General features: G+C 41.2%; 1 protein-coding gene across 1 annotated transcript in view; it reads right to left on the bottom strand.

The window, feature by feature from the left end:
• DMTN (dematin actin binding protein) overlaps nt 1-17144 on the bottom strand; it is a 58526-nt gene extending 41382 nt beyond the window's left edge. The window contains 1 exon segment of the mRNA XM_075858855.1: nt 17062-17144. The gene's annotated coding sequence lies outside the window, so the exon portion shown is untranslated.
• Between the last annotated feature and the right edge of the window lie 231 nt (nt 17145-17375).

Here is a 17375-nt window from a genome sequence, read left to right as displayed (position 1 = left end):
TGTTTGCAGATATCCAGGCAGTCTCTCAGTGCCCCTCCCTGTACTCAGAAGCTGCGAACTGTCTGCAAAGAAATGTCCTGTCCAGGGAGGAGATTCGCAAGGACCATGGGGTGTCTCTTCAGATTAATGGGAAAGAATTGCAGACTGTGAAGATGTCATGGAAATGGTGTAGGGTGAAAGTGCAACAGATGGAAGAGTGGGAAAGGAAGAGGGAAAGAGAAAGCAGTAGAGGTCAACGGAGAGAATTAGATGGAGAGACAAGAGATAACAGGAGGGAGGAGTAGAAAATAGCAGAGGAGACAACCTTGGCTGTTTTCGAGAGGAGAATGATGAAAGAGTTATATACTAATGGGACAGACTTCTTCTCCCGGGGGCAGGCGCATTAATATTATAATGTATAAGGGACTTAAAAGCCCTAAGATATAAACACATAAGACGCATAAGATATAAAGAAAGACTTTCATGATTAAATGTCATGAGGTTCATGTGGCTTATGCAGGCCACACGTGGGCAGATCCCTATTTTCATGCAAAATTTGACAGGTCCAAAATAATCCATAAATAGTAGAAGAAAAAAATACTGGTGGAAATAGTGACCATGGCCATTAGCTTTGAAAGTCTAATTCAGAAATTGGCCAACCATTTTTAGTATGGGATGTATTTTTTGTAGAGTCTGAGGTAGGTGATTTACCAGGGGACCAGAGTGCTGCTGCATAATTTTTCTATACCTTTTTCAGATGCCCCATTTCTCAGATTGTATTCTTAGCAGCCACAGTTACTAGCAGCCACAGTTACTTATTACACTTGCTCCACAGCCATTCAACAACATGCAATTTGTTGGCATAAATATAAAGACAACATCTTTGGCATATGGAGCTGCTCCATTGAAAGCCTACTTGAGTTCCACCACATCCTTAATTCCATGTTTCAAGAAATCCAACTTATGATCCATTATGATAATAACCGTATGAATTTCCTTTATACCACAGTACTGAAGGACTCACTTGGAGTCCTGTCTATGGACTTATATTCCAAACCTACAGATTGTAATAGTTTATTACATTATTCTAGCTGTCATCCTCCTAGCAGCTAGCACCACTTTCCCAAAACAGCAGAATGGCAAGGATAGTAAGAGATCCTGTGATTCTCGACCAGAGGCTACTTGAGATGTCTGACCATTTCAAAGATAAGGGCTATCCTCCACACATTCTTAAACTTTCCATCAAAATGAGATATGAAAGGGATAAAAACATCAAAATCTACAAAATTCTACTAAATTTCTTTTGTACACAGATCCCATCTATTTAGTCCCAAGACCTATCAATTTATATTCTTACACTAGCCTATTTTGAAGAAAGCATATCCTGAAATACAGAAGTTCATTACACCTCCTATGCTATATCACAAACCTGGTACTAATGTGCGTGGCACTCAAGTGAGAGCTGGATTTAAAAAACAAGAAAGTGACTACCCAAAAGAGGTATGCCCACCCACAATAATGGAAAAATGCAGAAAACACTTTAATGACCTATAATATACAAAATATATATTTTTTTAAAAATACAAAAATGAATATATATATATATATATATATATATATATATACAAAATTTATCGCAGCACTCCAAAAGTTGGTTTCAAATAAAGATGTGGTTTATTGTTCCATGTCCAATAACAAGCTATGTTTCAGTCATCTCACAGGACCTTTCTCAAGCCTGTGAGAGGACTGAAACTTAGCTTGTTATTGGACATGGAACAATAAACCACATCTTTATTTGAAACCAACTTTTGGAGTTCTGCGATCATTTTTGCATATATCTATAGGACCGTTTGGATCAAGGTCAGGACCGCATAGAACCCGCCACTTTACTACGAAGTGCTGCTTTTTTCTACCTGTGTGTATATATATATATATATATATATATATATATATATATATATATATATATATATATACTGTATATACACTACCGTTCAAAAGTTTGGGGTCACCCAGACAATTTTGTGTTTTCCATGAAAACTCACACTAATATTTATCAAATGAGTTGCAAAATGACTAGAAAATATAGTCAAGACATTGACAAGGTTAGAAATAATGATTTTTAGTTAAAATAATAATTTTCTCCTTCAAACTTTGCTTTTGTCTTGGAATGCTCCATTTGCAGCAATTACAGCATTGCAGACCTTTGGCATTCTAGCTGTTAATTTGCTGAGGTAATCGGGAGAAATTTCACCCCATGCTACCAGAAGCCCCTCCCACAAGTTGGATTGGCTTGATGGGCACTTCTTGCGTACCATATGGTCAAGCTGCTCCCACAACAGCTCTATGGGGTTCAGATCTGGTGACTGTGCTGGCCACTCCATTACAGATAGAATACCAGCTGCCTGCTTCTTCCCTAAATAGTTCTTGCATAATTTGGAGGTGTGCTTTGGGTCATTGTCCTGTTGTAGGATGAAATTGGCTCCAATCATGCGCTGTCCACAGGGTATGGCATGGCGTTGCAAAATGGAGTGATAGCCTTCCTTATTCAAAATCCCTTTTACCTTGTACAAATCTCCCACTTTACCAGCACCAAAGCAACCCCAGACCATTACATTACCTCCACCATGCTTGACAGATGGCGTCAGGCACTCTTCCAGCATCTTTTCAGTTGTTCTGCGTCTCACAAATGTTCTTCTGTGTGATCCAAACACCTCAAACTTCGATTTGTCTGTCCATAACACTTTTTCCCAATCTTCCTCTGTCCAATGTCTGTGTGCTTTTGCCCATATTAATCTTTTCCTTTTATTAGCCAGTCTCAGATATGGCTTTTTCTTTGCCGCTCTGCCCTGAAGGCCAGCATCCCGGAGTCGCCTCTTCACTGTAGACGTTGACACTGGCGTTTTGTGGGTACTATTTAATGAAGCTGCCAGTTGAGGACCTGTGAGGCGTCTATTTCTCAAACTAGAGACTCTAATGTACTTGTCTTGTTGCTCAGTTGTGCAGCGGGGCCTCCCACTTCTTTTTCTACTCTGGTTAGAGCCTGTGTGTGCTGTCCTCTGAAGGGAGTAGTACACACCGTTGTAGGAAATCTTCAGTTTCTTGGCAATTTCTCGCATGGAATAGCCTTCATTTCTAAGAACAAGAATAGACTGTCGAGTTTCACATGAAAGTTCTCTTTTTCTAGCCATTTTGAGAGTTTAATCGAACCCACAAATGTAATGCTCCAGATTCTCAACTAGCTCAAAGGAAGGTCAGTTTTATAGCTCCTCTAAACAGCAAAACTGTTTACAGCGGTGCTAACATAATTGCACAAGGGTTTTCAAGTGTTTTCTAATCATCCATTAGCCTTCTAACACAGTTAGCAAACACAATGTACCATTAGAACACTGAAGTGATGGTTGCTGTAAATGGGCCTCTATACACCTATGTAGATATTGCATTAAAAACCAGACGTTTACAGCTAGAATAGTCATTTAGCACATTAACAATGTATAGAGTGCATTTCTGATTAATTTAATGTTAACTTCATTGAAAAAAACTGTGATTTTCTTTCAAAAATAAGGAAATTTCGAAGTGACCCTAAACTTTTGAACGGTAGTGTATATATATATATACACACACATACACCCACAAACAATACAGGTTAAAACACCATTAAAAGGGGGGGGGGAGCGATTCAAGCGAGGGTCGCAGATGATAATGAGGGCCATCTTGTGATGATGCCCCGTGATAAGGGGTGAGACCAGACTTAAGGCCACATGCACACGAACGTATTTTTTTCCTCCCGTAAATACTGCCATAAATACGGGTCCTTAGTCACACGTATTCGACCCGTATTCCACCAGTATTTACAGACCCGTGCCCGTAATTACGGGCCAATTGTCACCAGTATTCTACCCGTATTTACGGACCCGTTTTCTCTGCAAAATTGCATTGCACTAATCGGCAGCCCCTTCTTTCTATCAGTGGTGGATAGAGAGAAGGGGCAGCCATTTCGGGCAGAGTTTCCGCAGTGGAATGCAGCGATTGTAAGTAAAAGAAGTTCATACGTACCCCGGCTGTTGTCTTGGCGACGCGTCTGACACTGTCCAATCAGATATGGAGAGTGTTACAGCAAGAGCGAGGAGAGAGAGTGTGCGATTAGTCTCCTGCCGAACTGGCAAGGGGGTGTGTCACTGCTAATGGACAGTGTAAGAGTTGTGGAGAGGAGAGCACGCTCTCATCTCTTCAGCTCTTGCAAGAGATCAGTCTTGTATTGTCTGCCGAGCTGGCAAGGGGGCGTGTCACTTCTGTGGACCGTGTAAGCGCTCCCCAGCTCTTACACTGTCCGTAGCAGTGAGACGCCCCTTGCCAGTTCGGCAGACAAAGTACAAGACTGATCTCTATCAAGAGCTGAACAGATGAGAGCGCGCTCTCCTCTCCACAGCTGTTACACTGTCCGTAGGAGTGACACGCCCCCTTGCCAGTTCGGCAGACAAAGTACAAGACTGATCTCTCACAAGAGCTGAAGAGAGGAGAGCGCGCATGCGCGCTCTCCTCTCCCCAGCTCGTACACTGTCTGTAGCAGTGACACACCCCCTTTCCAGTTCGGGTGAAAAGACTGCAATCGCACACTCTCTCTCCTCGCACTTGCTGGGGCACTGTCCATATCTGATTGGACAGTGTCACAGCCATAGTAACACGCCCCCTTGACAGTACACGCCCCATTGACTGTTCAGGGGGTTATTTAAATATCGGGCGCCAAATATAACGGCACCGATATCTAAATAACGGAGGGAGGTAGAAAAAGAATGTAAAGTGCCCCAGGATTTGTGCAGCCCTCCCCATTACATGCTGCACTCAGCTGCACATGTATGGGGAGGTGAAAGGTTCTCTTTAAGATATTTTCTTCAGTCGATGATTTGGGCACCTTTTAGATAATATATTAACTTGACTCGTATATTTTGTACGTTTATGTATTCAACCATGTGAATTGGTGATGATTATATTCCGCTATCGTTATGTAGTTTGTGGTGCGCAATATGTTTTTCCATTCTAGATATGTAGTCAGACAATTCTTCCTCCTTTTCCAGGCAAAAATAATGTGAACACAGATGTAGTATGTCCTTAAAGGGGTATTCCAGTTCCAGAAAATAAATGTTTTTTTTTTGTATAATGAAAAGTTAGACAATTTTAGGGTATTCTTCCTGTACCAATTCCTCACGATAATTTAAGATCTCTGCTTGCATTCAATAGCAACCTTCATTGCCAGAGGATAAAAATCTGTTCTGGTCAAGTGATGGACACAGAGGTGCACGCCCAGAACATGGAGTAGCGCATAATCCCGCTTCCCGGCTTCCCATTTAGGGTTGCATTTATTGTGATGACTTTAAGACTAGTGACCTCAGCAATCTCCATCACTGACTCTACAGAGGGGGCTTTGGATAATTCACTTCCCTCCACATCTCCCTACAGGCAATAATCTTCCTTGCGCAGTGTTAGGAAATATGAGATAAACTGGTGTGCAATGGATTTTTTATATTGCTCCAGAGCCAAGTCTTCTTCATACATGACTAAACTGCTCCTCCAATCTGCATTGTACTGAATGACTCACGCTAGATAATATTAGTAACGGCGTAGACTTAGTCCCTATATGATTCACCAATGTCGCTCCGGCGGCACTCCCGGTGGTTGTTTAGATGCATGTAGCATGTAACTGCTGTAGCCAATCAGAATGCTCAGCAGGGCTCACTGGTGACGAATTGTATTTCTGACATAATGCCATAAATACAACATATGGCCGCTGAGCCACACTGAGTCCTCTGATTGGCTGCAGCAGTCACAAGCTACGTGCATGTAAACAACCAACGGGAGTGCCGCCGGAGCGTCAGCGATGGATTGCTGGGGGCAAGAATAGGTAAGTATTGTTTTTTTTGGATTATTTTTTTCATGTCCAGCCCCTAATAAAAAAAAATTCACATCCCGGATAGCCCCTTTAACTTACAAAGCTATGGCCATATCTAATCAAAAGAGTCACTGTGTCGTGGCATCCAGTACATCCACATGATGACATCATCAAATGCTAGAACTGAGCGCTTGTGGCACTAAACCTTATTGGAGATGGGGGTCATATGACTACTGGACATGACATCAGCCCGTACAACAAGACACTGCGGCTTTATTGTTTATATACAGATATTTTAGCAAATATTTAGGCTCTGTTCACATCTGTGTCGCGGCTTTCACTTATAACGGAAGCCATGATGCAGTACCGGATTAGACCTCATTAGTTTACGATCTGAAAAAATTTGCCGCAGAGGCTTTGAACGGAGCCTCAAACGCGAATCTGAGGGAGAAAAGAGGATTTCCATCCAAAATGTAAAATTGTCCATAAATTATTAATCCGAAGCCAGAACTGCAGCCAAAGTTTGATAATAATATATATTTTGCCTTATTATTTACAGACATATTGGCATTTCTCTGCTTTGTGGTGCTGGCCATTTTTGTGGCTGATAATTAGTAGAAAAAGTCATTATGGTTGTCACCTGTGACTTAGCTTCTCAAAAACGTATGGTAAACTTTCATTCCGTCTGTATGTTTCTAAAAAAAATTCGGAAAAAAAAGTTGACAACCAATATGGCTGCACTTCTGTAACAGAAAAATGTCAATATCTCTATAAGGAAATAAAACATAATTATGAAATGTTGGTGACTCTCCAACTTGGAGGGATCAAAAGGTTTAAAATATGATCATTGGTTTAAGACCCCACTGGGTAAAATAGAGAAAACATTGTTACTGAGTCTCATGGATCTTCCATGAAAACAATCCCTGTCCATATGCCCTATTACTGCAAAAAATTTAATCAAATAAAAAAACACAACACATTTCTCAATTATTAACCCCCCCCCCACCACCACCACTCGAGCGCAGATGGTCCGGTGGTCCCCCAAAGTCTACGTTTACATTCCACATTCTATATACCAGCTCATGACCAGCCAGTGATTGCCACGTCCTCATTGATGTAAACAAAGAGCTCGGGATACCACCAGAGCATTAAATATTCTGCAGCCATTTTTTTTTTGGGGGCTCTTAAAATAGGAAATTATACCATAGACACCTGCTTATAGTTGCAAACTTAAAGGGGCCACTAAGGAATGGACTACCCATGGGGTCACCCAGCAGTTGAAATACATAGAATCATGACATTATGCCGGTATAGTCATGGTATTCTGCTCTGAGCCGCCACTTCCAGATTCTCTATGTATGTGATAACATGATGTCTGTGCAACATTACATCAAGCAACCGCCCTCATCGATGAGCTATCGTCCATGGTGACATCATGGCAATTGCTGCCACTGTCACATGATGTCGTTCCGACGTCATGTTATTCCATTAACATTGCAAATAGAGAGGACCTGGGACCGAGGAACAGCAGAAGCTCCAGTTTTTTTTATTGTTACATTCTGTATTGCCCTGCCTCCTATTCTCTCTAGCGATTCTATCTTCTGACATGTCAAAAGATAAAGGAGGTCGTATCCCTTAATAAATACACAGATAATTTTTGTCACTAGGCATCAGTTCAGTTATAGGATTTTTTTTCTTTTTCAGTGCAGTCTGGAATGATGAGCAGTGAATTCCAACAAAGGGCGAGGAATCGCCTGCCCTACCCAGGATACAAAGAGTCAGCTCAATGGGTCAGGACCTTCCACACTGCTGAGACTGTGTTACGTGAATAGGTGTTAAATATCCTTATTATAAATACCGCCATAAACTGCACTAAGTTCATGCTGAGCAACAACAATACAACTTTATAGTGATTTACTCGCTGTATGCACCTCCATGTTGTTGTAGGGTTATACGATGGCACTTGGCACCTGACTCGTTCATAATTCTTTATTTATAAAATATATCCATGGTGAAATATTCTAGTTCTATTGTAATTGTTATTACTAATACTGACAATGAAAAATTTGTGGTTTGAAACTCAATCCCTCTCATAATGTTTCAAAATGTAAGCTATATTGCACACAAAAAAGACATTAATTACATAGATGCATATACTTGTAAAGGTTTTCATACCACAGCAGAGCTGTGTGCTCTGAGATGTCTCCCGACTTGCCCCCTCATGCGGTTTCACTGAACCTTGAATGAGAAGCTGCAGTTGCATCCCCCTCCTCCCCTCCACCTCCCTTGTCCAGTATCTACTGTTTTACACTAGACAGATTTTTTGGGTGACTGAGGAGGTTTCTGAACATTTACAGAGATCCTAAAGCCAGAGAAAGGGAAACTAAAGGCTACTGAAAGGTAAGGACGATCCATACTGTATATTCACATGAACTACTTATCTATGCAAAAATATATTTCGTACAGAACTGCACACAACTTGTTTTTGGACAAATCTCTCTTAATTACTCGTCTGTTCATGTTTCTGAGGAAAAAATTGGCACACAGGAGTAATAGAGAAATGGATGGAAAATAGTTTCAGTGAATCATGTTGTTTTTTTTAATTTTTTTAAATAAATGTAATTAAAGGGGCATTCCGACCATTTAAATTTATGGGGTATCCATAGGATATATTATAAATGATAGGTGCGGTCTAGAGAGAGTAGTGCCAAGAACAACAGAAGACCACTGAGAAAGAGAGGACGTCCGCCTCTACCATTGGAGGTCTGCCTATGCCAGGGAGTTCATAAGATACCCGTTCTTTCAATAGGTAGGACTCCACCAATTAAAATTCTATTTAGTATCCTTCAGGTATGCAATAAATATCAATGTTTGGAATACCCATTTAATGCACATAATGTAGCCTTAAATTAAAGTAAAACTTTGCATGTCCACAGTAGTTATATGGATATGATCTATGTAAAAGGTTCAGTAGCTTTGTAAGTACATTACTTATCTTATTATATCCCAGAGCTGCATACACAATTCTGCTGGTTGTGACTACTTTAACAATATCAGGGCCATTTCCATCCTTCAGCAGCCACAGTTGCACATGAAAAATCAGTTGTAAAATAAACAAATAATAAAAATTAAGGGGAGAATTTATCAATATGGCTAGAGAACGCATGTATTTCTGAGTTCGTGAAAATTGCACAAATTTATTAAAATTGTGCATTTTCTCTTCCTTTACGCCATTTCATGGCTAGCATACCTATACACAAATATCTTGCGCAGGTCTTTAATAAATTTGGGGCATCTTACCACTCCCACTTTTGTAGACAATTATAAAAACCATTCTAAAAACTTATTTTCTACTGGCACAAAAGGAGTCTGTCATGTTGCTAAACCAGAGATTGGTACAACCAGTGAAAGGACTGTGCACAGGAGCCATCGAAGAAGAAGCGGACCCTCCAGACCCGGACCCCCGTATGAGCACTGCTTAGTATTAGAGAGTATTAGAGAGTCATTGGCTCCCTGCCCCACCACTACCTCTGGTAAGCCACAAGCTGTTTTAGGCCTGTGGCTGTTAGGCTTCTGATAACGTTGAACACATCAGCCTGAATGGAAGAAGTCGCCATGGCGGTCTGGACCAAATGAAGAAGAAAAGGGACAGTGATCCGACTCCAATCTGAGAATACGTTATCTGTATGTCACTGAATGGAACTGTACTGTATTCACTTATATGGTCTGCAGAGCTCCTGTGTAGGACTGGTATCTGCCACTATATGGTCACTGTATGGTGGTAATATTGGTCTTTGTATAGTGGATTTGTTTCAGTAACAATATGGTAGTATTATTCAGTCACTATGTAATAGTAATAAGTGGCCATGGTGTGGCTGTATTATTCAGTAACAGTATGGTGGTATTATTCAGTTGCTATGTATTGGTATATCTAGTTATGGTGTGGCTGTACCATTCAGTAACAGTATGGTGGTACTATAGAATCACTATGTGGTGGTAATATGTGGTCATGATGTGGCAGTATTATTCAGTTAAAGTATGATGGTGTTATTCAGTCACTATGTGGTGGTAATATGTGGTCATGGTGTGGCGCTATTATTCAGTAACAGTATGGTGATATTATTCAGTCACTATGTGGTGGTAATATGTGATCATGGTGCAGCGGTATTATTCAGTAACAGCATGGTGGTATTATTTAGTTACTATGTAATAGTAATATGTGGCCATGGTGTGGCTGTATTATTCATTAACAGTATGATGGTATCACTCAGTTACTATGTATTGGAATATGTAGTCATGGTGTGGCTTTATTATTTAGTATGGTATAACAGTATGGTGGTACTATAGAGTCCCTATGTGGTGGTAATATGTGGTCATGGTGTGGTTGTATTATTCAGTAACAGTATTGTGGTATTATTCTGTCACTATGTGGTGGTAATATGTGGTCATGGTGTGGAGGTATTATTTAGTTACAGTATGTTGGTATTATTCAGTCACTATGTGCTGGTAATATATGGTCGTGGTGCGGTGGTATTATTAATTAACAGTATGGGGGTATTATTCAGTAACAATATAGTGGTATTATTGAGTCACTATGTGGTGGTAATATGTGGTCATAGTGTGGCAGTATTATTCATTAATGGTATGGTGGTATTATTTAGTCACTATGTAGTGGTAATATGTGGTCATGGTGTGGCGGTATTATTCAGTAACAACATGGTAGTATTATTCAGTCACTGTGTAATGGTAATATGTGGTCATGGTGTGTTGTGGTATTATTCATTAACAGTATGGTGGTATTATTCAGTCACCATGTAGTGGTAATATGTGGTCATGATGTGGTGGTATTAGTCAGTAACAGTATGGTGGTATTATTCAGTCACTATGTAGTGGTAAAATGGGGTCATGGTGTGGCGGTATTATTCAGTAACAGTATGGGGGTATTATACAGTCACTATGTGGTTATGGTGTGGCGGTATTATTCAATAACAGTATCGTGGTATTATTCATTCACTATGTGGTTATGGTGTGGGGTATTATTTAGTTACAGTATGTTGGTATTATTCAGTCACTATGTGCTGGTAATATATGGTCGTGGTGCGGTGGTATTATTAATTAACAGTATGGGGGTATTATTCAGTAACAATATAGTGGTATTATTGAGTCACTATGTGGTGGTAATATGTGGTCATAGTGTGGCAGTATTATTCATTAATGGTATGGTGGTATTATTTAGTCACTATGTAGTGGTAATATGTGGTCATGGTGTGGCGGTATTATTCAGTAACAGTATAGTGGTATTATCCGGTCACTATGTGGTGGTACTATGTATTCATGGTGTGAAGGTATTATTTAGTAATATTATGGTTGTATTATTCAGTCACTATGTGGTGGTAATATGTGGTTATGGTGTGGCGGTATTATTCAGTAACAACATGGTAGTATTATTCAGTCACTGTGTAATGGTAATATGTGGTCATGGTGTGTTGTGGTATTATTCATTAACAGTATGGTGGTATTATTCAGTCACCATGTAGTGGTAATATGTGGTCATGATGTGGTGGTATTAGTCAGTAACAGTATGGTGGTATTATTCAGTCACTATGTAGTGGTAAAATGGGGTCATGGTGTGGCGGTATTATTCAGTAACAGTATGGGGGTATTATACAGTCACTATGTGGTTATGGTGTGGCGGTATTATTCAATAACAGTATCGTGGTATTATTCATTCACTATGTGGTTATGGTGTGGGGTATTATTCAGTAACAGTATGGGGGTATTATTCAGTAACAGTATGGGGGTATTATTCAGTAACAGTATGCTGATATTATTCAGTCACCATGTGGTTATGGTTTGTCAGTATTATTCAGTAACAGTACGGGGATAGTATTCAGTCACTATGAGGTTATGGTGTGGCGGTATTATTCAGTAAGAGTATGGTGGTATTATTCAGTCACCATGTGGTGGTAGTATGTTGTGGCGGTATTGTTTGTCTCTTGTGTAGTGTTATTATTGGTAATATTGGCCTTGGTATACTGGGTTTTGTTAAGTAACAGTATGGTGATATTTGTTCCTTGTATAATGGATAGTTGTATTATGTGGTAACTTTACAACTGTATAATTTAGAGGTATATTATCATACATAGAAAATTGTCTTATACCTATGTTGAATTTGAGACTCACAGTAAAATGCTAAATTTGTCCTGGGGCCCATAGAACACTAGTTACGCCACTGCCTGTGCAACATATGCAAAACTGTCTCCCCAGCTGCAACTCACCAAAAACTGGTGGGCATCCCATAATTTGAAAAGCAATGGGTACAAATAAGCTAAAGTTATTATGGGCTTTAGACACTTTTTGCACCTTCTTTAACAGTTTTGAAAAGTGTCTTAAAAAATAAGGATGTGGCTACAAAAAGTTGCAAAAATGTGACAGATTTACTCTATTAATAGTATGCACCCTTTTTCCTGTGGCAAAATAATGGCATAAAGTAGGCCAGGCAAGAGGTGGCGTAAGACAGAGAAAAGTATCCAACAAATTTATCGTATAACATGCGCCACTATGATAAATTTGGTGCAATTTCAGAATGTCTGGTCTATTTTTTTACCATTCAAATTTAGGACAGTATTAAAAAAATCTCCCCCACTGTGTTAGGGTATCCCTAAGGTATGGCCTAACAGGCATTATTACCAGACAGGCCTGGGGTTCTATGTTAGGTGCTGTATTTAGTGTTAACTCTTTTCTGGCCTGTCCCATAATAGTATATCGCGTTGAGCGGGTGGTTTCCTCGAACCGTCGCATTTTTATGGTGCAGAGATGGGGCAAGCACAGGAGCTGTGTCCGTGCCATTACTTGCGGGTGTCGGAAGTATTATACAGCTGACACGCTGCTCTAACGGCTGGTGTCGGAAATAACTATGATTCCGGTTGTTTAACCCCTTAGATGCTGTGGTCAATTGTGGCCACAGCACCTAAGTGGTTTTACATAGGGAGGTTGCTCCCTCTGTAAGATCACCTGCACCCCCGCGACTTAATCACAGGGTGCCAATGGGTTGCCATGTCATGGCCACCAGGTCTGCAACGTACAAGAGCATATTAGACGCTGCCTAAGGTGTAACACTAACAGGCACAATACACTGAACATTGCAATGCAGAAGTATTGCAATGCATAGAAGAAGCTATCAGAAGATCGTTTTTCAAGTCCCATAGAGAGGCTAAAAAAAAGTTTACAAAAAGTTCATTAAAACTAACAAAATGCGTTATAATAGGAAAAATGCAAAAACAAACAGAAGGACATCAGGAGACGGATCTCCTCCATTCATCATGGGAATGGGTCTAGGTGAGTATTTATTGGATTATTCTTAGGAAGCACTATATGGTAGGTACATTATACTGTGTGGGGGCACTATGGTTGCATTATACTGTGTGGGGGCACTATAGGGGCATTATACTGTGTGGACAGGCTCTATGGGGCAGTATGCTGTGTGCGGAGGCACAATGGGGAGCATTCTACTATGTTTTGGGTTCACTATGGGAGCATTATACTGTGGGGAGGCACTATAGGGGCAATATACTGTGTGTGTGGGGGCACTATGGGGGCATTATATTGTGTGTGGTGGCACTACGGGGGCATTATACTCTTGTGAGAGGAGCAACAGGGGAAATATACTATGTGTGGGGGCACTATAGGGCATTAGACTGTGTGGGGGGGGGGCACTATGGCAGTATTATACCCCGAGGGGGGTACAATGCCAGAATTACACCGTGCTGTGGGAAACTATGGGTATTATACTGTGGGGAGGCACTGGGGACATTATAATGTGGTGAGGCAATGGGGGCATTATACTGTCAGGAGTCACTGGGGGCATGATACTACGTGGGGGCACTATGGAGGCATGACACCGTGTTGGGCACAAAGGAACTAGGTCTGTATGGAGAGGGTTTGGGCAAGGATTGGGCGTTGCTAGAGAGGTGGTTTAACTGAATAAAACTGGCATGCTTGAAGCGCCACAAGAGTTGTGCCTCCTTAGGCCTGATTTACACGAGCGTGTGCGTTTTGCGCACGCAAAAAACGCAGCGTTTTGCGTGCGCAAAAGGCACTTAACAGCTGCGTGTGTCATCAGTGTATGACGCGCGGCTGCGAGATTTTCTCGCAGCTGCCATCATTATGACACTCCGTTTGGATGTTTGTAAACAGAAAAGCACGTGGTGCTTTTCTGTTTACATTCAGAGTTTGACAGCTGTTGCGCGAACCACGCAGTTCGCACGGAAGTGCTTCCGTGCGGCATGCGTGGTTTTCACACACCAATTGACTTCAATGGCTGCGTGATGCGCGAACAGCGCACAAAGAAAAGACATGTCGTGAGTTTTATGCTACGCACTCGCACTGCGCAAAATTCACGCACTGTCTGCACTGCCCCATAGCCTAATATAGGTTCGTACGACACGCGTGAAAAGCACGCGCGTCGCACGCGCGTATATTATGCTCGTGTAAATGATGCCTTATGCTCGTTGAAAGTTGGGACGTATGGAAGCATTGCTATTTTTTGGTAATTTCGCCTGACCAAAAAAGCAATAAAAAGTATTTTTTTTAAAAAACAAACCCTCAAACAGCTCAGTTGATGGTAAAATAAAAAAGTTATAGCGCTCAAAATTTTGTGACACGAATATAAATAAATAAATAAATAATTATTAAAAAAAAAAACTATATAAATTTGGTATTGCTATAATTGTAATGACCCACAGAGTAAAGTTAACGTTTCATTTATACCCCACGTTGAACATTGTAAAAATAAATAGCAAAAATTTGTTCAAAATTGCTGCGTTTTGAAAGTCCAAACTAGTAAATTTGAGTTTTCTCTGATGCTGGCTGTAAGAGCAGGAGGTCGGCTGTCATTAATGGGTGACCGAGCAAGCACAACTACTGTGCCTGTGTGATCACAGCGTTGTATATTTACAGCCGTTTACAGCAATTACTCGAGTAGTTAAAAAGGTTGTCCCACAAAACACATGTATCCCTTATCGGATAGGGGATACATGTGTGATTGCTAGGGGTTCGACTGCTGGAACCCCCAAGCGATGAGGAGAACGGGGGACCCAAAGTCCCCCCCCCCCCAAAGTACACAATGAAAACGGTGCTGTTGCGCATGCTCGGCCAGCGCTCCATTCATTTCTATGGGACTTCTGGGACCGCTGTCTCCGGCAGCTCCATAAAAATGAATGGAGTGCTGGCCGGACGTGGAGCAGTTCGGGGAACTTTCGGTACCCCGTTCTCATCGTTGGGGGTACCAGCGATCGGATCCCCAGTGATCACACATGTATCCCCTATCCTGTGGATAGGGGATCCATGTGTTTGTGGGAAAAGCACTTTAACAAATACATTTATTAAAAATACAATACAATGTTTCATACTATTGCTAGAGTAAGAGTTTCCCCCAATTCTATGAGAGTTTTGATATTTTATTGCGAGCGGAGCGCTGATCCAGAAAGAGGCTTACTTGAGAACCGGAGTTAGAGCACCATAGAACTGGAGGTCCGGCTGTTGCATCCATAATACGGGTGCAAAAAGCAAGTGATATAAAGTTGCCTTTATATGATTAGAAAATATTGTATATTTTAATTGTGAACTGCTGCAAAATTTTTCCGAAATTGAGCTTTCCTTCACTATTTTCCCTGACTATTATAAAAGCTTATGACCAAACTTGAGTACAATTTTATAGATTATAAACTGTATTAATATAATTAACTTAAACAGTTAAGTAACTTTGTAAATACATTACATTACTTATTATGTACTGATCCTGCGTTACAGCCTGTATTATACTCCAGAGCTGCATTCACAATTCTGCTGGCTCTTACTGTAAACAGTCAAAAAGCTAATTATCATACACACACACACACCCCTACCATCTTATGTGAGCTCCTATAATGCAGCGCGACAGTAAAATTACTATACTGCCTGGTACAAAGATTTCACAGTCCAAGCTCTGTGTAAACATTGAGCCAGCAAGTATTGTAGGGATTTCAGCTCTGAAGCAGGCAGAATTCAGTTAAATGCTGCTCTGGACTACAATACAGGCTGTAAAACAGGAACAAAATGATATTGTAATGTATTAAGAAAATTAATCAACTTTTTATGTAGATTAATTCTATATGTAAGTCTTGTTAGAGCTTTATCATCGTTACAATATAAGAGGGATGTAGACACACTCGGAGGTAATGATGTTTTGTTATGTCACATGAGCAGCAACCAGGATAGTCATACATATATATATATCGTACAGTACCCCATATACAGCACTCATATATACATGTCTAAGGACACCAACACCATATAGGATACAGTAATACCAATAGTATCCTGTATGCCAGGGCACGATACGCTATCCCTCTGAACATCCCATCATGTGCCACCAGTCACCAGTGTTGCAGAACGTAAACATATTAAACATTAATCATATTTCCATAGCCATTAATCCGCTTTTAGTCCCTCTTTGCATCTCCAGTAAGACGTTTCAAGTTGTAAGCAGCCCCCCTTGCCCTGGCATGCGTGTGCCATTCCTGCACGGGCACTCCTTGCTGACCCTCTACCCTTTGTCTCCACTACACTGGACACATAAAGACATTTCTGTTCAGCAATACAGAATGACTAATCTGTTTTATGAAGCAAATACCCAGCACTACAGACAGTTCTATCCAGCAACGACTGTAGCCTGCAAATCCCTTCCTGACGGAGAAGACGGGATCAGTGATAAAGAATTACGTAGAATAAATAAGTACACGTGCCCGCCGCTGCAGAAACAGGTGTACGGGCATGGATGCACTAGGAATATTCACATAGGTATAGCACAAACATATGGAAAATCACATTGACAATACTGAGATATTGCGTATTCTACAGATATAAGCATGCGTCATGTTATATGACATATATATGTATAGCTACACACCATACGGTGATAACACACCAGCACGCAGTCCTATACACACACAGACACCTATAAATACGTACACAATGGCCAGGCCCAGCTCCCTGTTACGCAGTCACAAGATGCACAGTCACATATCCACCTCCGCCCCCATATTACCCCTTATACACACCCTAAATTTCCTCGCACACTTACCCATGCACCCTGCCCCCCCCCCGGCTCGTCTCACCCCCTCCCTCACCACCACCTCCTCCCATCGTTGTGTTACCGTGGGTTCCCGGGCAGTACAGACAGTGTCAGCATCATCTGCTGTTCCTGACTCCTGTAACTATGGCAACAGTTAATCCTCAGCCTCACCAGGGAGCTGAACGGTCCCCTCCCTGCCTGCAGAGCAGCAGCCGCCCCTCCCTGCAGCGCATCGCTACCCCTTCCTCCCAGTCAGCGAGCGAGAGGGGAACATCTGCAGAACAACAATTGTTTCACCTTGTCTGCTGTCACTGCACCCTCATCCCTGTAACACCTTCTATATAAACATACGTATTTAGTTGTAGGTAATGGCGATGGCATGGCCTTCCTTCTATC

This window comes from Rhinoderma darwinii, chromosome 3, assembly GCF_050947455.1.
Source record: "Rhinoderma darwinii isolate aRhiDar2 chromosome 3, aRhiDar2.hap1, whole genome shotgun sequence".
Taxonomy (NCBI): Eukaryota; Metazoa; Chordata; class Amphibia; order Anura; family Rhinodermatidae; genus Rhinoderma; species Rhinoderma darwinii.
This window is presented reverse-complemented; position numbering and strand designations above follow the sequence as displayed.